We start from the raw sequence: 27,797 nt of genomic DNA on the forward strand, positions 1-27,797 counted from the left end.
GCTTTCATACTTTGGTCAAGATAATGATACCTTTTTGCCATAAAATCTTTGACAATTTTATCAAACACAGGGTTCTAAAGTGCTTTGTGATCAAAGAGGATATTTAATGGGAGAAAAAGAACCATTTCAGGTATTTTCTAGATGCAGCTAATCTGAATAGACAGTTTAGTTTTGGTGCTTGGACTAGAGGGATGTAAATGGCGAGCCTAGAAACTAATGATGATTTGATAGAATGTAGCTCAATGGTGCTATCAGAGTGTGGTCTGCATGCTGATTCTAATCGGCAAATGTGTAAAGGTCTCTGATGAAACAAATACAGAAATCGAGAGCCAGCATTTAGAAACCTCTACGGCAATCTGACATAGCTGGGACATCCAAGCATGTGATCACTTCTCCAGAAGTTCATTTTATTTTACTTTACCGAAGTATCAGTGCTGATGGATTGGAGAAAATAAAGACCATGTTGACTAACTGTGTTCAGTTTAAGAAGCATCACTTTAGAGTCCATAATTCCATCATTTTATTTAAGATGGATTGAAATAGAGACAATGGATCCATCCACGAGAAGAGATTATAGCAGTAATCTAGTGATGCATTAACCATCACGCAGGAGCTTTAATGATGTCAGTGAAAGGAAAGGAACACAGAAGCTAGTCAGAAGAAGGGCTAAGGATGTGGTCTTGAATTGAATGGGCTGTGAACAAGGAGACAAGTGCAGTCCCAAGCCTGGTATCAGCCTGGATGGTGTTGCTACCCGTTCACATAAGATAGCCTCATTGGATAAGGAGCTTTGAAGACACCAGGAATTCTGGCTTTTAAATTTTGAGTTGGTGCTGGCAAAACATCTATTTAGAAATTTGCGGTAAACCAGGAAAGACTGTGGACCTCAAATGAAGAGTTCAATATTAGAAATTTAGAACAGATGGGAAGGTCTTCCTGGTGGTTGTACTAAGGAAAAGAAATTCCCCTCTTCACATTTTCTGATGTTTGAAATAACGACCAATGCAACTTTTCTTTTTCCCTTCAATGTAGAATGTAATGCATGGAAGTGGATGAAGGACACATGCTCAGAACGCTCTTGCCTTTGCAGGATGTGCTGGCATATTAGAGGCACTTGAAAAATGCCAGAGCTAGGTTAGCCCATTAAAGAAGTAACAAAGCTAACGTGATGGTGATGTATTGAAATGATATGTTAAGTAAAACTTTTTTTTTTAAGATTTTATTTATTTATTCATGAGACACACAGAGAGAGGCAGAGACACAGGCAGAGGGAGAAGCAGGCTCCCCTTGGGAAGCCCGATGTGGAACTCAATCCCAGGACCTCAGGATCACAACCTGAGCTGAAGGGAGATGCCCAACCACTGAGCCACCCATGTGCCCCTTAAGTAAAACTCTTTTTGGAATTTCACATTTGAATTTTATCAAATAAATAAAATCAGAAGTGAGTAGTGATTAAGTCTTTTCAGGTTCTCTCCATAAAAACTTTTCTTTTTTTCCTCTTTAATCTCTTAATAGGGTTATAATGATGTTTTTAGTGCTAACAATAGTATCATTATGATTTCTGATTCCTAATTGTACTATTATTAGTGATATTGTTAATTTTATTTTAAACTTTTTGTCAGCTTTTAGGATTTTTACAGACTGTGAAAATGATCCATATGGACAACTGTTTATATTGTTGCTTCTGTGGAAATCCTATTACAGGGTTATGACTGAGGGAAAGCTCACCTAATTCACAACACATACACATACCCACAAACACCCACCCACCCACTCACACATACCTATATGCACACATAATTACCAAATGATCTCTTTTGACTCCTGGCTGCAGGTAGTAAAGAAAATGTTGGGACTCTGGAGAAGATTCATCTTTCTAGGTCTAGGAAACACTGGCATTCACCCAAAATACAGTGTGGATTGTTTGCTTTTCAGGTAAATCTCATAGATGTATTAGCTCCCCAGCTGGAAAGAAATCCTTTTCATCTTATCTTCTATTGTCAAGTGCCTAACCCGTTCCCATTTTAGCCCAGCTGCCAAGGGAGAGGGACAAATCCATGTGCTACTGGACTGGGAGGGAACGGGGAAGTAGAATGATGTTTCCCTGAGCTTTGGGAAGTACTTGCTTGCTGGGTGGAAACCTGGCCTTGCACAAAGGACAGGGGCCAAGGCAACGTACGATAAATAATCTCCCTTAGCTCATTCACGTGTACAAAACATGTAGGCAAAATCATAATCTCTGTTTTATTTTTTTCCGCTCTTCTTCCTTGACCGTCCTTCTGAAACTTCACGTTGCCTCTTCTTGTCATGCCTTTGTGTTCTTCGCTCTGTATGGGCATCACTTGATGGGCAAAGAGCGCCGGCTTGCACATTGCACGTCATTTGGGCTGTCGTCTCCCATGCAGGGTATTTCAATGTGATCGCATCTCTATTCAGCCCCTGACAGAGTGGCAGTGTTGCAGACAGGGATATTTGCTATCGAAACAAACAAAGCGTGTGGTGTTATATAGATTTGTATGCAAAACCTTCACAACAAAACTAAGCAGCTATTTACTTTAAATATGCCAATTAACTGTTACTAATGTACAGTGCAATTCTAGGTTAAGGATGATTGATAGTAACACGCAGTGAAATGTTCTTAAACTACAGTCAGGAAATGTAAATGTACAAAATGGAAAGAACCAGCAGCTGACAGCACTAGTTACATGTTTCAAAACAACACTTTCGAATTGTTCCTTTATTGTTCTTGCATCCTTTCTCTCGGCTGCACTTCTGCAGCCGGGTAGCCAACACTATACTAAGAAAGTTTGGGAAAAGAGAGAAAACATTTTAGTACGAAGTAAACACCATGGGCTTAATCTCATTTGGTTCACTCAGGCAGAACTTTTAGGAACCACAGTGGGAGTTTTGCTTGACTGAAGAGAATAGTATTGTCTCTTTTAAATGTCTGACATTGAATCTGTTGCTATTACAAAACTAATTAAAAGGAGAGATGACTTCTCCGCTAGTTGCTGTGCCCTGTCTCCACAGACACTCACTTCTTCTTTGCTCCAGACAAACACTGTCCAAAAGAAATGCAAAGAAAGCCACAGGTGCTAGCTCCAGGTACATCTTAAAATTTTCTGGAAACTAAAGACATGGAAAGAAACAGAGGACATTAATTCCAATGACACTTTATTTAACCCAGTATTTCCAAACTATTAGCATTTTAACACAGAATCAATATAAAATATAAATTAGGTATTTTGCGTTCTTTTCTCCATCCCAGGTCTTTGAGATTCGGTGTGCCCTCAGTTGCTTTTAGCTTATGCCAATTCAGAAGAACTACATCTTAAGGTTTTGGGCCTGAGTGTACTGTATGGGATAGCACAGCCCTCTACATCGCTGTGCAAGGAGCAGTCTAGTGTCCGTGATTAAAAGGATTACTTTGGACAGTCAGGAAAAGCTGGATATGCATCCCGTATCAATAGGTGATGTAATTGCTGTTCAATTCTGTTAATCACTGTTAAACCGTGCCATGGTGTTGGGGAAAGATTGGTTAAGTTCATGAACTCTGTTAGCTGATTGATTTTATAAGCCTACCTAACTATTACAATACTTGTACCAGGGATATCATATGAATATTCATATAGTGAAATCCCAAAAGATAAAAAGGGAATTATTTGTTTACTTAGTTACTTAAGAGAGACTGAGGGAGCACAAGCAGGGAGGAGAAACAGAAGGAGAGGGAGAAGCAGACCTCCCCCCTTCAGCTGCTGCGCAGGGAGTGAATGCAGCCCATCCCAGGACCCTCCCTGGGATCATGACCTGAGCCAAAGGCAGATGCTTAACTGACTGAGCCACCAGGTGCCCCAAAAAGGGAATTACTTAAAAAACAAAACTATGTCAAGGGCCCTTTGATATTCAACATTTAAATGCCAGTTGAATGCTTCCATAATGTATTTCTTCACAACAATAAAAATGGGGTGTGTATTATTAGAAAAATAATCCGTAAGTGCAGATATTGTCCAGTGAACCCTCCAAGAGGGAAAATTGGATCTACTGAACTCCAGTTAATTATTTATTAAAACCAACTGTAAACTAAAATAACAATGCAAACATGATTAGGCATAAATAGAACCTCAAACAGAGAAGGCAATAATAAAAGAGCTTTTGGGGGGAGAATAATAGATTTTTCCAGAATCAGACTAATTGCATTAATTTAGTGTTTTCTGTATGCAGCCCACTGGTAAAAGCTGTGGAGGCAAATGACAATAAGAATAACAACACAGTGATGTCATGCTTGTTCAGGTTTTTAGGGAAGACATTTATGTAAGGAGAAACCTTCAAAACAAACGGTAATGAAGGAAGTGCTGTAATTAAGGTAGTTATGAGAAGTCCTGAGATATTCTCTAGGTGTGGTGTCTTTAAAAAATTGTGGAGTGTTGTGGAAAGGCACCCATTTCTACCCCTCCCCTGCTTTGCTCTGCACCCCTTGCCTCCACTGGCTGAGCTTCCCAGAGAGTCAGCTGGTTCTCTAATGGGTTCAACTGGTGGGAAGCTCAGTGGGAAAGTAAACGGCTGGAGGAAGGGGCAAACCAGGTTATCCTTCATTTCTCTGTGCCTCGGGGGATATCTCTGGAAATGTCTCAGTAGTGTCTTCTCTATAGCTGCAACTCCTGCTCTAGATTCCTGTCACAGTTTCATCTTCCTCTAGATGACCCTAACTAACCCCTGGCCCTGGTATCACAGGCTCCTGCTTTTTCTTCTCTAGCCTAGAAGTCCTAGTGACTTCCTGCTATTTCTAATCTCTGGGTTGCCTCACCACTTCCTGTTCAGTGAGCCTTTCTGCATCTGTGGAACCAGTTCCCTGTATTAAATCGACTCCCCTCCAGTTTCAAGTACTTAGAGACCCACCCTCCCCTAGGTGAATTGTGACTGATACAGAATGAAATATGGGTTCTGGAAACAAAAATGTGCCAATTGCCAAATGAATTATTAAGCAGATTGCATATGTGCACCCAAAAGTAGGCAGTGATCACTAAGAGCCAACCTGAGTTTCTGAGCAGCAATCATGACCCATTCACTTTGCTTATTTAATTGGCAGTTAAAGAAATACTGGCATTAGTACATGCGCAGTGCCTTTGAAGTGATCTCTCATGATGTCCTTGTGGTTAATAGACACATGTGTGCTGGATGATACAGACTTAGTCAGGTTTATAGGCTGTACTGGAAAATACCTAGAGGGAACCATGGCTGCTTTTCAATATTTGAAGAGGGATTAGATTAAATCTTTGAAACACTAGAGGCTGGAGCCAGGATCAATGTTTGAAGTTCAGGGAATCTGATTTTGGCTCAGTAAATGGAAGTGCATTCTAAGAATTAGCCTTCTTCAGAAATGGAATAGGCGCTTTGTGAGGAAAATGATTTCTGTCACTGGTTGTATCCAGACAGATTTTACCAAATTTTTTTTAAGGGGTCCTTGCATTAAACTTGAAATGTATTATTCTTAAAGTCTCTTCCAACTCTGAAAGCTGAAGAACTTTTGGATAAGGCCATTCATGCTTGATACTAGCATGGCTCCAAATGCAATTTTCTCATTGGATGAGACTTCAGAAGGAGCCCCCAAACTTGCCCTGTCTCTAGATAATCATTGTTGATATGAATGATCCTTGTCCCGGTGAGAAACCATCAAATCTCCTAATACGTAGAAGCACAAATACACAGTTTTTTAGTTCAGGGGTAAAATGTTTGTCTCTCATTTTGAGAAAACCGGCTTTTAAAGAAGGAGCATAAAACATGAGCAAATACTACATAAACATCAATGGATGTATTTAGAATATAAAGATATGAATACAAGAAATTTTGAAGGTTTTAGTGAGGAATGACATCAGTCTCATGTGGGTTGTCAGGACAAAACTTGACTTCATAAGAAAATTTTTGTAGAAGATGAAAATTTTAGCAGGTATTTTTATCACCTATGACAGAAAACAGTTGAACTTCAGCTATAATCAATCAGCCAGTCAATCAATCAATCAATCATTCAACAAGTTTTCATCAAGCACCTGCTATATGTTTAGGATCAGAGATAGCCAAGGGCAAAATTTTTAAGCAAGAGGAGTTGTTGTTTTGTCTCTTTTACTCTGCCCTTGACCACTGCATGATGTCAAGCATTTGAAAGATTTCCAATGACCTCTAGGTCTGTGAGAAAATACTTTGCAGTAAGACACAAAATATATCCAAGTAACATTACTTGTTGAATAGAGGTCTGAAGGAGTGAATACGTGTTCACTTGTGTTAAGAGGATTTTATTCACATGTTTCTGATGAACATCTTTTGAGTACCTGTTGTAAATAAAGCATTGAATGAATTACATATTGTTCCCACTTTTAAAAGTTTCCAGGATCGTGATGATAAACCCATGCATACAGAACTAATAAGTGCTGTACTATGGTAACACAGAGAGCATGATTGATTTATTGACTCTGCTGCAGTGGGGTTTGGGTAAGAGGAAGGAGCTGAAATGGGAGAAGCTTTATAGAAGGGACAACATATAAATTGAGACTAAGAAAAAAATATATTATTCTGCTGAGAGGAGTAAGAGGAAGAATCCTATAAGCAGCAAGAAGAGTTTACGTAGAGGCTTTAAGTTATTTGCTTTTTAACAGCTATAGGTTTTCACTGGCATTAACCAGGGGTTAAAGCACCATTGTGGGAATTGAGAGAGAGATTATCTCTAAGAGACTCTCATGGAAAGCTCTTATTCTTCAGTGTAGGGACAGCCTGGTCCATTATTCTGCTATATACTAATATATTAATAGTGCCTAATAATTACTGTTAGTGGTCTGATCAATTCAAGGGGTAATGCACATTGAGTTCTTAGATTTTAAACAAATATATTCAATTTAAGCCTTAAGCATTAATTCTTCATTTCAAAACCGACATCTGCTAGCTCAGTTTTCAGCAAGGTGTTCACTTTGTAGAAGGAAACTCATCTACAGCATGATACACAATAATATTTATGTACTACTAAAAGAGTTTTTTCTTTAAAAACATGTATTTATAACTTTATGGTCTCCTAACACTCTGATCTTTTAGCACCTGCCAAGTCCTATGGCAATGGCACCTCCCTCATCTCTAGATATGCTTTTCCTCTTTTGGGTAGAAGCATTGAAAAGAACAACTTTCAGACCAAAAGAAACAAGGCCAAGAGGCTGGATACTCAGGAGATTTGCTACCAAAAATCTATGTGGAGGATTAAACTGCAGGAGCTATAACCTGAAGAATTTCTGTAATAAACCAGAAACAATCTACCTAAAAGAAACACTTAGAAAAAGATTAGTTTCAGCTAGGAAGGTGTTTTAGTCAGAGTTTTCCTGGGATTATGAAATTTGCAATTCATTTACACCAAGTTTTAATTTAGCTTTAATTTTGCTAGTCAAAACCTTGTTCTACTTTGGATCTACTGATTTTTCCATTCCAGAGTGAATGCCATTTTTAAGGGGTGGTTTAAAAGCCAATAATTTAATCCACATTCTGCTAAAACTTTTGGTATTAGTGCTTTACTCAGAAGTATTTTTTCTTTCTTAAAAAATCTGATTTTAATTGTCAAACTCATTTTTAAAAATCAATTCAATGAAAAAATTCTTTGGTTTCCATTGTTTGTCCCCCCCCCCCCTTCTTAAACCCAGGAGAAAACGTGGATAAATAACAACAAAAGAGTACTCCATGAGGAGTCTTCTTTAATGTCTCATTTTGGTGACGTATGAAATCAAAACCAAATTGTCTGAACCAACCAGAAGGCTTAGTTTGAATTATCCAGAGTGCTTGTGTTTTGCAGTCATTTCTTGTAATGCTTTTATTTTGTTCCTCTGGTATGAACCACCATATTAACATATGCTAAGTAAGGGACAATTTTTAAATATACATGTTTTGGTTACTAAATCTGCCTCTACTTTTGTCTGTGTCAAAAATTATCCTAGAGTTTCTAGTAAGAATACTTAAGACAAGATGAGTAGAAGAAACAACTAAAAGGAACCTAAATGAGATGAACAGGAGTTATTTGGTAAAGACTATCTTTTCTGATTCTGCTCTTTAGAGGAGAATGTAATATTTTCTCATTTGAATACTTTATGATGAGGAAGTATTTGGACAATTTAATCAAACCCAACAAAGAACTGGAGTCATTTATCTGCTTATTAAGTGTGTATATTATAATATAGTCAAACGGATTGGCTTCTAGAAGTAACTGAAATCATTTGTCATATGGTCACTACCAGTAAATGATTAGAAGAAACTGAATGGTTCAGAATCACTCACTGCAGAGTGTTTTTAAGGAGAGATTTCTTTCTAACATTGTATTACTTAATACCTTTTTAGTTACAGTGACAGTGATCCATGTCAAATTAGCTTAACTAAAACATAAAAATTAATTGTAAGGATACTTCACAAAATATAAGGACAGAAGATACAATAACTGAGGCTCATGATATGCTGTAAGTAAGAGACCAGATAGTAGTCCTTGCTCTTTCTCACTCTTTCCTCAAGGCCCAATTCTCTGGTTCTAGGTGCACCTCTGTTTCAGTCTTCTCTCTTCCTCTCCTGTCCCATGGCTCCCAAATTTATATGACTTCTGTTTAGCCAAGTGGTCCTCAGAACAGTTTTGCAGGAAAGAAAATCAATCAGATTGACTTTGGTTTAGGATAGGTGTTGACCCTGGTTATATAAAATATGGGGTCTCATGTACAAATGTAGCTGCCAGGTCTTCATCCCTAAGAGAAGCAGGGGAATGTTGACTTCTAGAAGAGGTGATAAAATAATTGGCGGGCCTCTCAAAGGTAACCCATTAAAAATATAATCGAGTTCTCTTAACGGCACACACACACAGATATAGCCTATAGTTCTCCTATAACTATAATGTACTCCCTGAAACCTTACTATATAAGACATTTTAAAATATTTTCACAGCAATAAATTTTAGGAAATTTGAAATAGGTAACATATATTGGGGAAAGAACAAATATTTTTGGGAATGATAGATGTGGGTTCAATTTTTGGTCCCTACATGTAGTAAGGGAGCTGTAGGTAAATTATTCCACCTCTACAATCTTAGTTGGCTCGTCTATGAATTGGAGAGAATGGTACCTGCCTCACAGGAGTTCTGGTAAATATCAATAGTGTATGTATGAGGGCAAGAACGGTGGATAATCCATGCCAAAAGTCATAAATGGAGCTGTTCTTATTATCTTTATATTTAGTGTGATTTGCAGTAATAGCATCAGCAGCTAAAAGTCAAATGAAATGCATATATGGTGTTGGTTCAGAAGAGGCTACTTCGAAGCAGCCACTGAAAAACTTGAAAACAAATTTTTTTTCTTAAGATTAAAATATAAAAGCAACTCAGAATGAAACAGAAGTAAGTAAAACCATTTTAAAGTAGTTCTTCCCAAATTGTCTTTATTACTCCTTCCACAAAATGGTCATATTTGTACAATACCTTAAGTGTTATTTAACATTTTTTCTTCTATTTTCTTTTTAAGTTTTATTTATCTGATTGAAAGAGAGAGAGAAGGAGCAGGGGGAGGGGCAGAGGAAGAGGGAGAAACAGACTCCCCACTGAGCAGGGAATTTGACTCTGGGCTCTATCCCAGGACCCTGAGATCATAACATGTGCCAAAAGCAGACACTTAAATGACTGAGCCACCCAGGTGCCCAGATATTTTTTTTTAACTAACTTTATATCATTTGACCGTTTTAAATTACTTAACCTCCATCTTTGTAATACTATTGTTGAAATTAGGATTTGATATACTTGTTATATATTTTTTTCTGATAGTCATGATCATAAATGTGTAACTATTCTTATAAAAATGCTCATCTTTTTACTGTAAAAAATGAACTTGTAAAAAAAATGAACTTATTGGAAACACTGACTTCACAAATATAACAGACTTAAATCTGAATGAAGACTTTGTCATAATTTATAGAAATAGGTATTTCAATTTAAAAAAGGGAGGTGGTTAGCCTGAGGACAGAGCAGAAGTGAGATACCTCAGTGAAAGCTCAGCCTCAGTGGGTGTAGGATGTCCTACCAGGCCCAAGTAATCAGTAGGATCCTTTGACAAGTTTTCCCTTGTCTCCTCTTATGGAGACAGACGTATCAGGCTGTCAGAGAAAGTTACTTAACTTCCCTGTGATTTAGTTTATTCATTTGTAAAATAGAGATATAATATAGTGCCCAAAGTATTGACATGAAAATCAGTAAAATAATGTCCTTCATAAAAGGGTTTTTTTTTTTTTTTCAGGTAAAAAAAAAAAATCTCCATACTCTTCTTTTGATCCATGTTGGGTAGTCAACATGACTTACCAGGCTATTTGAGTTCTTTTTCTCCTGGAAAATTAAACAAATGAGCAAGGAGGCCTTACATGTCCATCTTAGAAGCTTTGTTAGACAGCAAACAATAGCCTTATTAACTTTAATTGACTCTGATAGTTGATTAACTTGCCAGTCCTAGGGAAGACCCAGCTCAATGGTAAATTCACCCAAGGTAAATTCTATATTGATGTGGACTCTTGGATGTTAATTGTTTTCCTGTAAGTATCAGGCTGCAAATGCTTCCAAGTCTTGTCCTGTATAGCACATTAAACAACTATTTACTAAAATCCAGCTAGAAATATGACATTACCAATAAGAAAAATACAATAAAGAAGTTCCTGGATGTCCAAGACTTTATCATCTAAGAGATTCACGAGTAAGTGTATGAATATTTTTTCTAATTTATATTAGTACTTCTGCATACATTACTTCACAACAATCCTGTGTTATAGTTGAAAAAATTGAGTTGTAGAGATTAAAATAACTGGCTGAAAGTCTATAATGAATGTTTAATAGTGAAACTAAGACTAGAGTTCAAAGTCCAGGATTCTTTGCACTGGAGATTCAAACCACAGGAGAGTCTCTAACAATACAGATACCAAGATCTTTCCCATAGATATTCCAGATTCAGCAATTCCTGGCATGGTCAGAAATCTACAATTTAATAAAACTCCAGGTGATTCTGTACAGACCTTCTGCTTTGCATTGGATCATGCATAGTTTCCAAGGAGTAACTTGAGAGCAATTTCAAAACAACACACCGACAAGTTTAAAATGCTGAAGAACTGAAGTATGTCGGGACTTGGGGTGAAGATGCAAGCTGGGGAAGGAATGAGATCTCTGTGCAGGCTGCTGCTGGCTGGGCACACAGAGGAGACACTTCGGTTATCCGGGGTTCCTTCAATGACTTGGACAATGTCTGCTGATTACTACTGTCAGCTCACACAAGAAGTCCCAGGAACACTTGCCCTGGAATTCTTCTTAAGAATTTTTTTTTTTTTAAACAAAAACCGGACTCAAAATGTCTTAAATTAGGAAAGAATTCAGCATCAAATGTTTCTTTTTTGCCCTTATATGGATTTTTCTGAAAGCTCTGTCTAAAATACCATGTTCTTTCTATGTCGTATTTATTGTGAACAAAGGCAACAGGATTCTGGCCTTGGATGGCTTTCAGGGGAAGAGACAGAACAAAACAACAAAACACTTTATGTTTCTTTTCAACGGCACAGATTTTTATCATGTTAGGGTCAGGGTTGAGTTCAAAATGTTGCTCATTTGGGAGTGAAGAATTTCTGTTTCTCAGATGATATGAAAAATCATAGAGTCAACAAAGTAAAGGAAAATACAGCTACTTTCCAATGATTGTAAATTGAAAAACTGTACAGATTTCATTATATTTGAGTGGACATTTAAGCATGAATACTTATCTTTAATTCATCCCTAAACCCCAAAGCGGAGGCCTATGACTCTGGCAGGCAGGATTTGTTTGGAAGCCTGGCTTTCAACATAGATCGCTCTGTTTACTGGGAGCCAGTATGGGATTCCCCCTCAGGGATATGGAAAGTGGCAGGAAGTGACCTTTCAATTGGGCCATTGTCTAAGGAAATGTTCCAATCATCTTTCCCCCAGCCTAGTCGCATTCACATAATCAACACATTTGTGCAGGAAGGAGGGAGCCCCAGTCAGGGACAGTCCTCTCCAAACAGCCTTTCCCCATTGGTTATTCCCATTTGCCTAGCATTTGTCTGGCTTTGGGAGATCTCTGTGATTCAGCACTTACATGAATGGTTATTCCTGTAATAACCCAAATCATTCACTCAACTTGTAGCATACTTAAGACTACTGCTTACTATTCTAAGGCAGCGACATTTGCCATCTCTTCCTGTATTCCTTAATTTTAATAAACATTTGTCTTTTCTCCTGGGTAGAATGTATGTTTCTGGAGGATATACATCATTCTTATAATTTTGAAATACTTTTTTTAACTCTATTTTTTATTAAATTTTAATTTTAACTCCAATATAGTTAACATACAGTATTAGTTTCAGGTGTACAATATAGTGATTCAACAGTCCTATATATGAGCTCAGTGGTCATCATAAGTGTATTCTTAATGTCCTTTACCTATTTCACCCATTCCCCCTAAATCCCCTCCCTTTATTTTATTTTTTAAACTTTTTTTTAAAGATTTTTATTTATTTATTTGTCAGAGAGAGGGAAGAGAGAGAGAGAGAGAGAGAGAGAGAGAGAGAGAGAGAGAGAGAGAATAAGCCGGATTAGTGGCAGGCAGAGAGAGAAGCAGGAGACTGGTGCAGAACCTGATTCCAGGACCCTGGGATCATGACCTGAGCAGAAGGCAAACGTTTAACTGACTGAGCCATCCAGGCATCCCTGATATGCTTTATTTTATATGAATACCCTCAGTTAAAGTGATTTTTTTTTCCAACAAAACATTTTTTTACTTCAAATGTACTTTATCTAAAAGGTAATAAAGCCTTCCATCCAAGGAAAGTAGAAAACACATTTTCTTCTAGTACACACAGAAGAATCCTCTGGCTAAATCACACAAAAAGAGACATAATGAAGATTACAAATTTAAGAAGACTGAAATCACGCCAAGTATATTTTCTAAATACAATGGTATAAAAACTAAGGGACAACAGTAAAACAGAGTTGGAAAATCTGCAATGTAAATATTAAATATTTAATGTAAATATAAAACAAAATACTACTGCACAAGCAATGGGCCAAATAAAAAAGCAAACGGCAAATCAAAATATGTGTCTAGGGACACCTGGGTGGCTCAGTGGTTGAGCATCTGCCTTTGGCTCAGGTCATAATCTCGGGGTACTGGGATTAAGTCCCACATTGGGTTCCCCAAAGGGAAGCTGCTTCTCCCTCTGCCTATATCTTTGCTTCTCTCTCTGTGTCTTTCATGAATAAACAAAATCTTAAAAAAAAAAAAAAACACAAAATATGTGTCAATGGCCCTACTACCCTGTACATGCCCAATCTCATCTGAAAACGTTTTTAATTCAGAGCTTCATGCATAGTGGTCCCTCAACAAATTAACAAATAAATACATTTGCAATGTTAGTAATTATAATCAATGTCTTCCTTTTCCCTCTGCCCTATCCTTCAGGAGCCTTAAAGAGACTTGCCCTTGAAACTTGTCCTTGAAATGTCTGGTGTCAGCCTTATGTCTTTACTTCTAGTATAACTGCCATGATGTACCTTATACACATAGTCATCTGTCCCAAGATGGAGAGACAAAAGTGAATGAACTAAGGTAGGGCTAGAGTTGCCAGTCAAAATTATGAAGAAGGTAAGATTTATTCGCAGTCTCTTCTAACAGCTCTGCCCAAAGTTGTTGACTCCCTGTAGGTGGTCTCTGTTTTACGAGGGTGAAGCTTTACCATGTTTACCAAAATAGTCACCAACGTTAGGAATGCACCTCATCCTAATTTTCCCTTACCTGTCATTTGTTGAAACTTACCTGTATTGTCTTTCAAATGCTCTTTTATCTTCTGTCTGCTAGGTGACAGTGCTTAGGAATGGATGAATGAAATAAATGATTCTTTGCTAATGTAAGAACTAGCCAATATGGTAACCTTCTCAAGAATCAAAATGCCTTCACTCTACTCCACATCATTTGTCAAAGGGGAAATGCAAATGAAAACAATGGGATAACATACACACCTATTAGAATGACCAAAATCCAGAACACTGGTACTACCAAATGCTGGTGAGGATGTGGAGCAATAGGAACTCTCATTTGTTGTTGGCATACACTTTGAAAGATAAGTTGTCAGTTTCTTACAAAACTAAATATACTCTTTCCATATGATTGAGCAATTGGGCTGCTCGATAATGTATTCAAAAAAGTTCAAAACTTACATCTTTACAAAAACCTGCCCACAGGGGCTGGAAGCAATCAAGATGTCCTTGAGTAGGTAAATAAATTGTGGTTCATCCAGACAATGAAATATTATTCAGCACTATAAAGAAATGAGCTACAAATCTCATTCCAATGGATGAAAATTAAGTGCATATTACTAAGGGGAAAAAGGCATTCTGAAAAGCTATATACCATGTGACTCAAACCCCATGACATTCTGGAAAAGGTCAAACTACGGAGACAGTAAAAGGGATTGGCAGTTTCCAGGGGCTAGTGGGAGGCAACAGGGAGAGCACAGAAGAGTTTTAGGGCATTGAAACTACTCTGTATGATACTATAATAGTGGATACAAGTCAGTATACATTTGTCCAAACCCACAGAATGCAGAGCTCCGAGAGTGAACTCTAATGTAAGCTATGGACTTAGGTGATTATGATGTGTCAGTGTAGGTTCATCAGTTGTATCAAATGTGCCACTCTGGTGGGAGGTGGCTGTGCAAGTGTTGGGGTAGGAAGTGTATAGGAAATCTCTGTACCCTCTGTTCCATACTGCTAAGAACCAAAAAATGCTCTAAAAAAATCTATTAAAAAGTGCCCTCTCTTTAAAGGCTCTTTAGAAGTCATGCTAAGTATATCGATTTGTTCCTAAACTCTCCTAAATGCATTCCTTCTTTTCTGTTTGCATGGTTGCTGTCCTGATTTTGGCAAAAGGTTCCAAATTGGCTTTTTTGACGTCTCTTCTCTCTCAGCAGCCCATCCTATAATCTGTTGCCAAATTAATCTTCTAAAACATCTCTTTTATCATGTCACTCTTTGGCTGAAATTGCCCTCCTTGACCTCCATTGTTTACATTGCCTGGATGGCAGACATAAACATGTAAGCCACCTTTCTGCCCTTCTTCATAGAAGACATTAATAATCAATCATGCTTTGTTTCTCTAAGAGCCAGTGGCCTCAGAATTCTCAACACAGAGTTCTAATGAACCCCTGTCGATTGCTAAAAGATAGTTGTGATGAAACTTCTTTGTCACACTTGGACTACTACAAGAAATTCAGAGTGAAAGCCCACACCCAGTGAAGTCAGTGTAAGCTGATCTCACTCTGTCTTCCAGTGGATGAAGGTTTGAAATATTTCTTCTCTGCTTTAGCAAAATTCAGAACCTAACTGTCTGTTAAACATGCTCTATTCTGTCCAGACGCTGGGACGCTGTTTCTGAGCTTATGTAACATGACCAAGGAAACGCAGCTTATATGTAGCAGAACTAAGATTATTACTCGCTGTCAGCAGTCTAACCGTGGGATCTTTGTGCTTCATCACCACAAGTACAGCTTTCTGCCTGGGGAGGCTTTCCCCTCCCCCAAGACTGATTTGATGACTGCTTTAGAATTTTAGTGAGTAACATAAAATATTGAAGGAAAGTGATAGATGTCAGGTCCTTCAAAGGAAGAAATGTGATTGGTTTGTTATAAGTTATCAGATGATGCTCAGAGATTGGATTGGTATTTTATCAGTAGAAATATGAAGCAATGGCCACTGACCATACGGGTATAGTAGAGAAAGGAAGAGAGAAATTGTAGACTGCAATATGGTAGTTCTGAGGAAGATACGGGGAAAGGGCTCAAAGCCTTCTAGAATAGACTATCACAGAGGAAAAAGAAGGGAAGATGGTAGCCTGTTTTAAGAACATGCTAAAGAAAGGGCATAATGAGAAAATAGGTAACGTGAAATGACCTTCTCCACTTAACAGAAAAGACTGTAGTTCATACCACACATCTCCAACATTAATAAAACTGCTGTTCCCTAAACTGTGTTTGCTTTATGGCAATGGCTAAGAAGCCAGAGAGAGCTGGGGAAAGACTGGAAGCCATGAGCATTCCCTTTGGTGGGAAAGATCCTTTCAGTTTTAATCTTTAGGCATTTGAACTTTAATCTTTAGGCATTTGCATTTATGAGAGAAACTTGAGATGAACCAGCAGTTGTTGGATGAATAAGGGCTGGCTTGAACCTCCTAGTTTCATCTTACAAACCCTCAAAAGTCCTTCTGTATAGGATTGGTCCTGGAAACAGATCTTATGGGGAGGAAAAGGTGAGGACATGCTGCTTCTTCTCTGTGCCCCATAGTTTTAATTGAGCCTCAAGTGAATTTCCTTAGAAGTCAATGGCGGCTCCGTGTCCCAGAAGGGACAGGGGAAGTGTGTGAAACAAGATGAGAGGTGGGACCATTATTCCCAGAACTCTTCTGACTTCTTTTTAGACTCTGGTCAAGGATAGAGCTGTTTGTTGCAATAAAATATCCAGTATCAGGAAGTTGAAAAGGAGGTTATACTAAAAAAAGACCCCCCAAAACAAAACAAAACAAAAACCTGTGCTAATTTTAGCTCCATTCAAAATCGAGGGGGGAAAAAATCAATGTTTACAAAATTAAGATTAATGGGCTGCCAAAATTCAACTCATTAGTTAGCAACAATTTTTGTGATGAAGTTTGTGCTGGTTGGATTTAAAGAAAATTAAAACTGTATCTTTGGAAATGCCTGTCCCCTTGCATTTGGCTTAACGATTATGGACTTTTCTACTAAAAGTACTGGTAGCCAAGGAGTGAGTCTAAAAATCCCTACCTAAGAGTTAGCCCACTTCACTTGATATAGAAGGGGTCTTGTTAAGATATATTGAGTGCTGAAGATCATGGTTATTACAGCTTGAAAGCTTTTGCAGATATTGATCTGGACATTAGAATGACCCTCCTTGTGTAGATAAAATGCTCCCAGACTTGAAGGAAGTGTACCAGGAGAAGGCAAACACTGAGACTTCTTTTCTTAGTGACAAATAGGAAACTCTTCTCCTTCCAGGAAGTGATGTGTTGAGGTAAAGGCTAGGGAAGCCCATAGGATGGGTTTGGACTGGTTGGGTGTGCCTGTGTATAAAGGCCTTGCCTTACACACTATGTCTGTGCTGGAGGTGGGCATATGGCAGGCTGGCCTTGGGGAGGGGGATAATTGGAGAAAATAATGAGAAGACTGAGCCTGTTTCTAATGCTAAGCTGAGTTAACACAGGCAGGAATTCCTAGCTCAATGTCTGGCACACAAAATAAGGAGTAAAATGTTCATTTAGTGTTTCTATTTGTTTTAGTCACATTTATTTATTTTTGTTCAACTTTTAGAGTTGCTTTATTGCTTCATCAGGGAATCTGAATTTTATCTTCTGACTGGTAATCAATGCATCAGCAAAATGATACTGTATTTCATGTAGGTCTTATGACCAACATTGGCCTGCAAGAGCTCTCCGATTTCAGAAAAGAGTGATAAATGTTTGTCTTGGAAAATTCTCTTAAGAGTTCTATGAAATGTAAATCTGGGCTTCCTTGAGTCTGATTCCTCTATCTGATACCTGGACAGAAGTTAGCAGTTGTAGCAGTTGGTCTTCAAAGGAGCAAGTAGGTGAGTACATTTTTTTTCACAGAATCTTTATAGATGGAAGGGGTCCTCAGAATCCTCTGGCTTATTAATGTTCACATGAAGCAACTGTTTTCTCCAAAGTCACAAAACTAGTTAATAGCAGAGAAGGGATTAGAGGCCAGCTCTTTTGATTTCTGGGCCAATATTCCTTTCCCACAAAGAAGATTAGAGATTTTTTATTTCTTGTCTAAGTCTTCTGAATAGCCTTCTGAGGCTATGTAAACGATAAGCTGGATAAAACCTAAGTTTTCCTGAAGGGACACCTGTCCTTACAAGGTGGTGGGAGAGAGGTCAGTAGGATTGAATGTGTTTTTATTGCAGTCTTTCCAGGTCAATTTGCCGCCTGTCACAGGCTAACCCAAAAGGATGGACAGGATTAAAGGATCGATAGCTAGTCCCTTCCCAGGCCATCATATAATCGCAGGTGAGGTTTTCTTTTTACTGTAGATCAGCTACCAAGAGACTTCTCTGGGTGAAAACACATTCCTTTGAGGAGTCAGGGAAGTTGGAGAAGGCCGCTTAAGATTCCAGGGAGCAAAATGAGAGTTCTCTGAGTGGAGGCTGGCAATACTTTTGTCTTTGCCCATCCTCAGTCTGCTCACACTTCTGAGAATGCTAAATGCAAGATGCAAAAGATTATTTCCTACACTTATCCCTCAGTGTATGTTTGCACATGTTTGGGAGGAGAGAGAGAGTGATGCTGGTTTCATGAAATTTCTATATATTTAGTAGAGATTGGAGGGTTTAGCTGGCAAAAAGTGAAGTATACATTAATTGAGTAGGGGAAAAGAATAAATAAGAACTAGAGCTAAAAATAATTTCAGGTGGTTAATCATCATAAAGCTGATAAATTTAAAATAAGTTAAAAGTGCAGATAAGATCCTGGGTAGCTACATTATCACAGAATCTTTGAGACCACAGTTTCCAGTCGCTAGTTGTTACCAGAAGAGTTAATTAGCCCAAACTGTGGCTGCTAGTTCTTTAGCTGTCTTCAACTTGAAGTTTTTTTTTTCCTGTTTTTTAATAAGTTTTAAAGCTAATTATGATACACCTGGGATTCATGGCTAAAGCCAGTAGTTTCCCCCAGGGGTTACTTTTTATATACCAAAATTTAAAAAAAGGAAAAATGTCAGATGAAAAACATAATCTTTAGATTCACACACAAAAAAATGGCATAACCATTTCAACTCAGCAGACCACAAGGCCAAACAAGCTCTGGCTAGCATTGAAGGCTGTGTGCTTCTGTTCAGAGAAGAGGATGCTTCCCAGATGTGTCTGGGGGACTACCTGCCTCACTCTTATTTATCATTAGTTCTAACACAGGATGTGGTGTCGCTGGCTGGTAATCTGGAAATGGCCTGTTTATTTTCACAGATCTGTAGAAGAGACTCAATAGTTGTAAAGGATGGAAGGGTGCAAAGCAGCTTGGAACTCACAGCAAAGGAAACCGGCACAAAAAATTTAGATAAAACAACTTGTGACCATGGGATCTGCTCCTTGTGTCTACTGAACAGAGGTGCCGAATGGATTTTCTAGTTTCAAAGAAAAGCCAGTTCTTCCTCCCCACCTTGCAGCCCATGATTGTAGAACATCCAGACTTTTTTTTTTTTTTTTTTTTTTAAGGTTCAGGGTACCTTGGTATTCTTCCCAAAGCTGGGATCAGTTCTGGTGATCCTAGGTCCTCCATGGGACCTCCTGTCTGCTCTTTCCAAGATGCTAAAGATGATTTCCAGTTGAATACTCTTGAACACTAAAACTTGCATATTATCAGTTAGTACTTTCGTCTAACAGAGTCAGGGGATGAGGAAATTTGGGAGAAATACTTTGTTTTTCCTATATTGAGGAATAAAGAAATAAGCCCCAGCACCCAAAACCCAGAGAGACATAGAATGAAGAATACTGACGGACATAGAGAGCTGAGAACTGGGGTTTGGGAGGGACAGAGCTTGTGAGAGACAGAGTCAGAACTTGGGTCTCTTTACTTCTAGTTTCATGATCTTCCCCCACACCAGGAGGTGCCATGTGGCCTCCCATGTTGCTGAGGCAGAGTGGGGTGGTGGTGTGCTGTTGAAAAGCTTTGCCTTGTGTAAGCACATTCGGCTCATATTCAGTTGACTTTCTCAAAGGGAGAGTTTAGGGAAGCCAGGGTGTATTTATCAGCTCTGTCTTTTCCTCCCTTGCCTTCCCGTCCCCAGAACCAGGGCATGTGGTTGCTCCCTGGCACGGGGAATGCTTGGATATGAGGGACCACCCAGGCTGCACGCCTGTGACCACTGCAGAAGCCACCACAGCAGCAACGGGGAGAATGGGCTGGCTTTGAAGTTCAGGGATGCAAGGACTGGGGCTATTTCTGGTCTAGCCTGAGGTAACTCACACTTTGTGTAACCCAGTCCCCAATATCTGCAAACAGGGAGACACCATATTTCATTGATTGCATTAAATGAAATTAAAAAAAAAAAAACCCTGCAAGTCACAAAAAATAATTGTTCGTGTGGGCGTGCAGCCTGGGTTGGTGGAGGTGGTGGTGGCAGAGGGTAGGGAGTTAGTCATCGGTTGTGTGCTTGTGAACATTAGACCTCTGTACTATCTGAAGGTGAGCAATTTGTTTCCCAGTCAGACACCTCAGAAATGCTGGCCAGTCTTCACATGATGCCGCAATGTGAAGCTTTCTGTATTTCCAGAAGTGAATCAGGAAATCTGCCTCAAAGTATAGCTAAACAACACCGTGTGAACCTGTGGCAATTTTAATGTAATTGACAGAATCATGTTCCCGCCATTTGCTAACCCTGTGACCTTGGGAAAGTTCTCACCTCCCGGCCTCAATTCCCTATCTGTAAAATGGAGCTAAGGCTACCTACTTCAGCCGGTTCTTGTGAGGATTAAATGACGTTGCGTATAAAGCTCTAAACATGGTGACTACTAGCTCATACGACTAGTCAAGAAATGCTGATTCTTATTATTTGATAGGCAGGTGGCTTTATTATTATATGAAGCTTTTGGTGAGAGTGGCTCTTAATATGTGCAAGTCATTGAAAGTCCAGCCAAGCTTGAGACCGACCAAAGGGATATGGTTTGGCTCCATTATCTAAGCTCTGAGCCAAGCCGTCAAAAAGGATTGAACACATATTAGAAGAAAAAATATATTAAGTGATGAGGTGGGTGTGACTGAGACCATAAAGAATCAATGCCACAATATTATTATTGGTTTGGCTCTTCGTCATCTATAAACATTGAGCCTGGTTTGAGTGGTTCAGTTTCAGACTCATTGACAGATTCTTCATTTTACTTTTAAAATCTTGGGCATATTAGGAAAAAGATTTATACATTTTTGTGCTCTATTTTAAAATGTTACTATGCATGGCTCAAACATACTTCTATATCTTTGTCTTGTATTTTGTAAAGCATCTCCAGATTTTTGATCTAATAAGCATTGTGCTTCTCAAATCAGATTCAGTTTGAGATTGAATTAGATGACAAATAATGAAGTGGTTTATTTTATCAAATTGTATCAGGAACTTAGAGAGTGGAAGCTATGCCTCTCTTCTTTCTGTTCCCAGGATCTGTGCTCCCTGAGGTTAGTGGTGACCATGAGCAAAGATGTCTTCTGTATTCATATGGGTTCTTTAAGACACATGATATTCCCTTGAAAGAAATCCCAAAACATTCCTTTGGGAAGAAGCATTGTGTTTGTGTTACTTAGAACTTGAACCTATTTTAGGGCTATGCCGTCCTCTTTGGGTCAATAAGTCAGAAGCCAGTTAGGAAAAAGAGAAGTAATAATGATCCAGACTGGGGATCCCTGGGTGGCTCAGTGGTTTAGCGCCTGCCTTTGGCCCAGGGCGTGATCCTGGAGTCCCGGGATCGAGTTCCACGTCAGGTTCCCGGCATGGAGCCTGCTTCTCCCTCTGCCTGTGTTTCTGTTTCTCTCTCTCTCTCTCTCTCTCTCTCTCTTTCTCTCTTTCTTTCTCTCTCTCTCTCTCTGTCTCTCATGAATAAATAAATAAAATCTTAAAAAAAAATAATGATCCAGACCTTGTAGGGAACTGAGGCAGTGTCTCTGATCAATTATGCGATCTAACAGAATGAAGAGGGGAAAGAAAATGAAGGCTTAGTAGCCTACTGAGAAATTTTGGAGGAAAAAAAGATATGTGAATATTTCTCTAGGACACTTATTTTTCTTTTTTAATGCCTTCAGTCAAACTTCTCTAGTTTTTACTTCTTATCCTTTGCTATCCAAAGGGCTTCTTCCTTATGTCTATAAATTGATTTTTGTGAGGGCAGTATCTATTTATATTCATGTTTGTTTAGTGCCTAAGTTCATGCCTGGTATTTACTGAACTTTGTAATAACAGTGAGTATGAGAACTTTTTGACTAATTACAAATAAGTACTTTCTGAGTTATTGTGGGAATTTGTTCATACCATGCCCCTCAGTCCTTGAATTCTGGACAAACTAAAACAACTTAGGTGGTGTTCACAATTCTGTTTCCTCAACTCATGCTTCTCCACATGCTTTAAAATCATTCTTTACAAGCATAAAGCTTATCTAACCATCTTATTCCTTTTGTACGATTTACAATTTTCTTTGAAACTTTTGTTTTTATTTTTAGAGGTGATTTAACATATAAGATAACTTGTAAGTATCAGGCCAACTCATTTGTGTTGCTTCAGTTTAGAAAAATGCTAGCACCAAGTTCTCTTGCTGCCAAAGCATAGATTTCATGCTGTTCATAGTCGTTCCTACCAAGGGGACAATATGTACTCAATTGCCAACACGCCATTGGGACTCCTGACAAAGGAATTTTATTATGCCCACTTTCAGTTGGATGCAGTGAAACTCTTGCCAGGGGCACGGCAGTGGCTACTGCTCATGGCCCAGAATTGCTGTGTGGTCAGGTCAGGGCTTTTTTCTTAATACTCACTGGGTCAGACTTTCTTGTGGGTTTGTGTGTGGGAGGCAAGGCAGACACTGTGTGTCAAGGACAGGCCCTCTGCCTCTTGTTTAGGGAAATTACTGCCACATGAAGGAGGGCAGGAAGCCAGGGGCTGTCCCAAAGCATTTGCCTTCGGATAATTTGCCTCCTCTCTTGTGAACAAGAGCACTTATGCTAGGGCTCGAGAATTGTGTTCCTGGAACATGAGCTCCCTGCTGCCAGCCTCTCCCAAGTTGAAAGCCAGGCATCTTTGGATGCCACATTAAGTCATGTATTGTAACCAGATTGCCTGAAGGGATTCAGCTATCATCGAAAAGGTTGCCTAGAGGGCACTTGACAGGATGAGCACTGGGTGTTATGCTATATGTTGGCAAATTGAACTCAAATAAAAAAAATATATACAAAAAAAAAAAGGTTGCCTAACTAAGCTCTGTGTTTAAGTTTATCAATCTAACTTAGGCCTAAATGTTTCCATCAAATCTAATCATCCCTTCTTGAGCATATAGAATCATTCCAGTAGGAACTGTAACTAATAGTACTAATTCAGTGTGAATTGTATATACGTTCCTGTTCAAACTGAAAATAACCCAGAAATGGCTGTTAGTGTCCTTTAAACAATGGTAAAAGTATAAATTCATGTCAAAGATACCCCATGCATGTTGTGAAGACTGACGAGATCCAAGATCTTTGATTCCACTTTCAAACTCACCAATTATTTATGTATGAAAATAATCACCTCATTGGTTGAAAATCATAACTTTTAGTTGAGAATTTAGAGTCATCTGATGAGACTGAAAAGTATCTCTTTGGAGAAGAAATCAGGTGGGATGTCTGGGTGGCTCAGTTGGTTGAACATCTGAGTCTTGATTTTGGCTCAGGTTAGGATCTCAGTGTCATGCGGTTAAGCCCTGAACTGATTTGGATTGTGGCTTAGGGGGGAGTCTGTTTGAGATTCTCTCCCTCTCTCTCTCTGTTGCTCTCCTTCTACTAGTACTCTCTCTTTCTCTCAAATAAGTAAATCTTTAAAAAAAAGAAAAGAATAGAAAAAAGAAAAGAAATCAGGCAGTTCTCAATGTCTTTGTGACCAATGCTTCCATCCTTAGGTGATTTGATTTTAAAAAGGTAAAGGAGCAACAATAATCAGAAAGACTGCATTACTAGAAGAATCTTGAAATTAAGAAAGAGCTATGTGGAGGATTTCTGCTGCTAGTAGAGAATAATTTCTTCTGCCTTTGCATTATTCATCTCATGTAAATTTTGATAAAGTTCATCACTGTGATTATTATTTCATTTACCATATTTTATGTGTTTATAGCACAATTTCCACAGTAGGATCTTTTTCTTTCCAGATTAACATAAATATGTGTATTCTTGATGGAAAAGGGAACCTTTTTAGAAGCAGGTACTTGACACACATGACCCTAGCTCACTGCATTCGGAATTTACTGCAATATGACCATCTCTACCATGAGGTCTAGAAGTGGGCTTTTTAGGCTATGATATCTATACATCATGTACTTAATGCACCTACAACAATGAATACCTACTGCAAACACCAGGTGGTATACAGATGATTTAATATGCTCACAACTACCCTGTGAAATGGGAATAATAATCCTAAATTTTGTGACTGGGATTCTTGGGCTCATTGACTTCCTCAAATTTGCATGGCTACTAGAATGGAAGAGCCAGGATTCTCTCTGTGAACCAGGGTTCTCTGATGGTACAGTCTGTGTTCTTTTTACAACCACATTCAGTACAGGGAATTCAGCCTCTTTGAAAGAAATCTTAGATTCAGAAGGGACCAAAATGAGGATATGCCTAGTTGGGATGACATTGTCTGACAGTATCCTGAAGTTGTTCCATCAACCCCCTTGGAACTCTCCTGACTGGATTGGTATCATAGATTCATTCAATGTCAGCATGGGGAAGAGGCTCAAAGGTCATAACTCCCAAGAGGCCACCTAGCCTGTACTGGATGCTGCCTAGGTTCTCTGGAGGCAGGCAGTCCATTCTTTCTTGGGACGGCTCATAGGAAGTTATTCATATTCATGCAGAATAAGCTATGGAATAAGCCTAATCCATCTTCTGCATAACAGTCCTTCAGATATTTGAAGGGAATTCCAAATTTCCTCTATTTTTTGCTAAGCAGTCCCAGTGCTTTCAACTGCACTCTGTAGGATATGGTTATATTTCTTTTTTGACCTGATATTCTCTTTCCTGAGTCCTGTGCAGTCTTCTAAGGTAGCATCAATAACTAAGTACAATGCATTGGGATTGATTTAACCACTGCAGATGGGAGTAGGACTGTCATCTAGGAATTTTACATTTGCCAGCCACACAACGTATTGTGATTTCATTCTAACTGAACCTCCTTCACACTATGCCCTCACTCCAAGAGCTGCAGGTCTCAATCTCCATCCAAACCCAAAAATTCTGAAATCTTGCCATAGCTTCAGGAAAGAACCCTTGGAGAAGATAGTCAAAGTGCATGTATTTATTTCCAGGAAAACAGGCAAGGAGATGGAAAGGCAATTTTTAGCATTGTGCCTGAGCATTAACAGGAATAAGGTGTGGAGTGATTGGTCAGAAGTAAATGAATAGAGATTGTATTTCTCAAATGTCTAAGAGATATTAAGAGACAAAAAGCAGTGCTTCTTCTAACCAACTGTGATTCCTAAGTAAGGGTCAATGATTTTGCTCATCTGTTAGTTCTTGCAGTACCCTGGGACATAATTCATCATGGCCAGGATAGATTTGCTATACACAGGAGTTATCCTTCTAACCTGCCATGTCCATAGGTATGTGAAGATCTAGGATGAAGCTGAGAGAATTATATCCTGCTGATTCATACTCAGGAGGTGGGGAATATATTCTTTGTGTCTTTTAGAGCACAGGTGTGGGTATTATTGCACAAAATGAATTTTCTGTTTCTTTTGTAAATATGTAAGATGATAAAGAATGATTTTCAAAAGTATAAATTTAATACACAAATAGTATATTATGTTCCATTTCAATAAGTAAAAATTTGTGTGAAAATGTAACGAGATATTTATTTGTTGCATTCAGTTTAGGTATTCCTAATAGACAGCTGTAGGGATAATCAGTACTGCCTGGATCAGATTTGAATTAGTGACCTAGTTTGTAAAACCCCCTGTTCCATGTTCAAAAAGCATATCACTGTATTTAAATTTCTAGTACATTTAAAGGTAAAACAAATCATATTTTCATTTTAAAGGATTGTTAATCTTATATGCATCTTTCAACAATTTAAGAATAAATGGAAGAAAAAGTTTTAAAAGTGCTTTAGGACATCTGAATTTGAGATGTAAACATTTTCTCACCTACTTATATATATGTGTGTGTGTGTGTGTGTGTGTTATAATGTGTGTGTGTGTGTATTTGATCTCTTCAAAGATGTGTTTACAGATGAGATAGCATAGGAAGGCATACAAGCACCTGTTTTGCATTTGCAAATTTCAACAGATATTTTATGTGAGGGTAAAATAATTGGGAATTTTTTTAATTCCCATTAAAAAAAAAACTGATATATCCTGAAAAAAGCCTGTAATGTTTCCGTGTCTGGACTTGCCAAAAATGCCCATATTTCCCACCTTCTCAACATAAATCAAACTCCTATATTCTGTGCACAAGCACCCATGTGCAGAAAAATTCTGAAAGAGAAAATTCGTGAAAGACACAGAACAAAGAAAGAGGAGTCCTTTAACTGTAAAGCTGTAATTTATTGTCTTTAGAATTGGTGTAAGGGGCCTCTCTCTTTTTGTTCTTTTCTTGTAGGTCTCTAAGTCCACTGCTGACAGGAAAATCTTCAGTGGTTCCAGAGACAAGCTGCTGGAAATCCTGCACATTTATCTTCTAGAAGGAAGTAAACTGATTAGGATAGTGGTCCCTTTAGAAAGAACCTCCCCTAAAACTTTAAAGGACTCCAAATTAAGCCATGTCCATATCTGGGACCCTAAAGTGGCTCATAAAAGTTAGGGACTGCCTGCTTAATGTTAGGTGATTGCAAAAGCTTTAAGATTCAAAGGGGGGAGTGAAGGTGGGGAAGGTGATGGTGAATAAATTGTGAGAGCCTCCCAAATAACAGGATGTCTCTTTAATTCCAAGCCTCATGTTCTATCTCATATTGTATCTTTCAATTAAAAAAAAAAAGGAAAATATGTCTTCTTTAGAAACTTTTTTCTCTATTAATATTCAGTACTTAATATATGAGTACAGATCTGTCATTCATTAGATCTATGTAGATCACAACCTAATTTACAAATTCAAAAGCCTAAGTCAGATCAACTCAATGGCTCAAGGCCATGTATTCTTAAGAGTATGCACTGAACATTTCCTGTCCTTGGACTGGTGTACTAGGTGATGCTGCTTTTCTGTAAGAATTTGTATATATTGGATTTAACACAATTTTGCTTATCAGTTGCAAACACTAACCTATACCCACTCATGTAATATAAAGTATAAAATTATGTCAATGAATCTAGAAAATTCAGGGCAAAATAGTTTAAATCATTTGGATCTTCCTAAACATTCTGATTTCTATTTAACCTGAAAAAATAGGTAATTACTCAATAGCCATAGCTCTAAAATGTATCTGACAGGTTATTTTTATTTGTTTGGTTTTCAGAAATCATATCCATGCTTTCTACCCTCTGTAGTTTTTAGCAAAATGAATCAAAGCCACTCTGTACCCAAAGATAACACCAGTGTTGTCTTTTTTTTTTCTTCTTAAACATTGCAGGGCTTTACCTCAAGTGCTATGCAGTAAATTTACAGGGAAAGAAAAATTTTATTAAATTATAACTGAGAGGAGCTGATTTTTTTTTACATAGCAAACAAAAAATTCCTTCATGAAAGGCTATAAAACCCATATTATTTACCAGAGAGACCTTTCCTGTCTCCCAGGTAAACACTTACAGTGTGTAGACTTGTGTAAATACATATTTAGGAGTGGCTAAATATGGCGAGGTATTTTTAAAGGCGTATTTACAAAGCTGAATACATATATTGGCATTTTGGTATGTGTAAGTTGTGTATGCTGCTCTGCTGTCTATTCAAAATTCTAGTAGGACTCTGGTAGATACACCTTGGATATAGGGACTGAGTTTCAGAACATTCATCTTTAATCAAAATTACTAA

At 38.3% G+C, this 27,797-nt stretch overlaps 1 long non-coding RNA gene across 3 annotated transcripts in view; it reads left to right on the forward strand.

Annotated features, from left to right (window-relative positions):
• The window catches only part of LOC129501659 (uncharacterized), a 143,688-nt gene extending 116,873 nt beyond the window's left edge, over window positions 1–26,815 (forward strand). For all 3 annotated transcript variants that reach the window (XR_008662779.1, XR_008662777.1, XR_008662778.1), the window contains one exon: window positions 26,436–26,815. This is a non-coding gene — a long non-coding RNA (uncharacterized LOC129501659). The remainder of the gene's footprint in view (window positions 1–26,435) is intronic.
• The last annotated feature ends 982 nt before the right edge of the window (window positions 26,816–27,797 follow it).

This window comes from Nyctereutes procyonoides, unplaced genomic scaffold (genome assembly GCF_905146905.1).
Source record: "Nyctereutes procyonoides isolate TBG_1078 unplaced genomic scaffold, NYPRO_anot_genome, whole genome shotgun sequence".
NCBI classification, from domain to species: domain Eukaryota; kingdom Metazoa; phylum Chordata; class Mammalia; order Carnivora; family Canidae; genus Nyctereutes; species Nyctereutes procyonoides.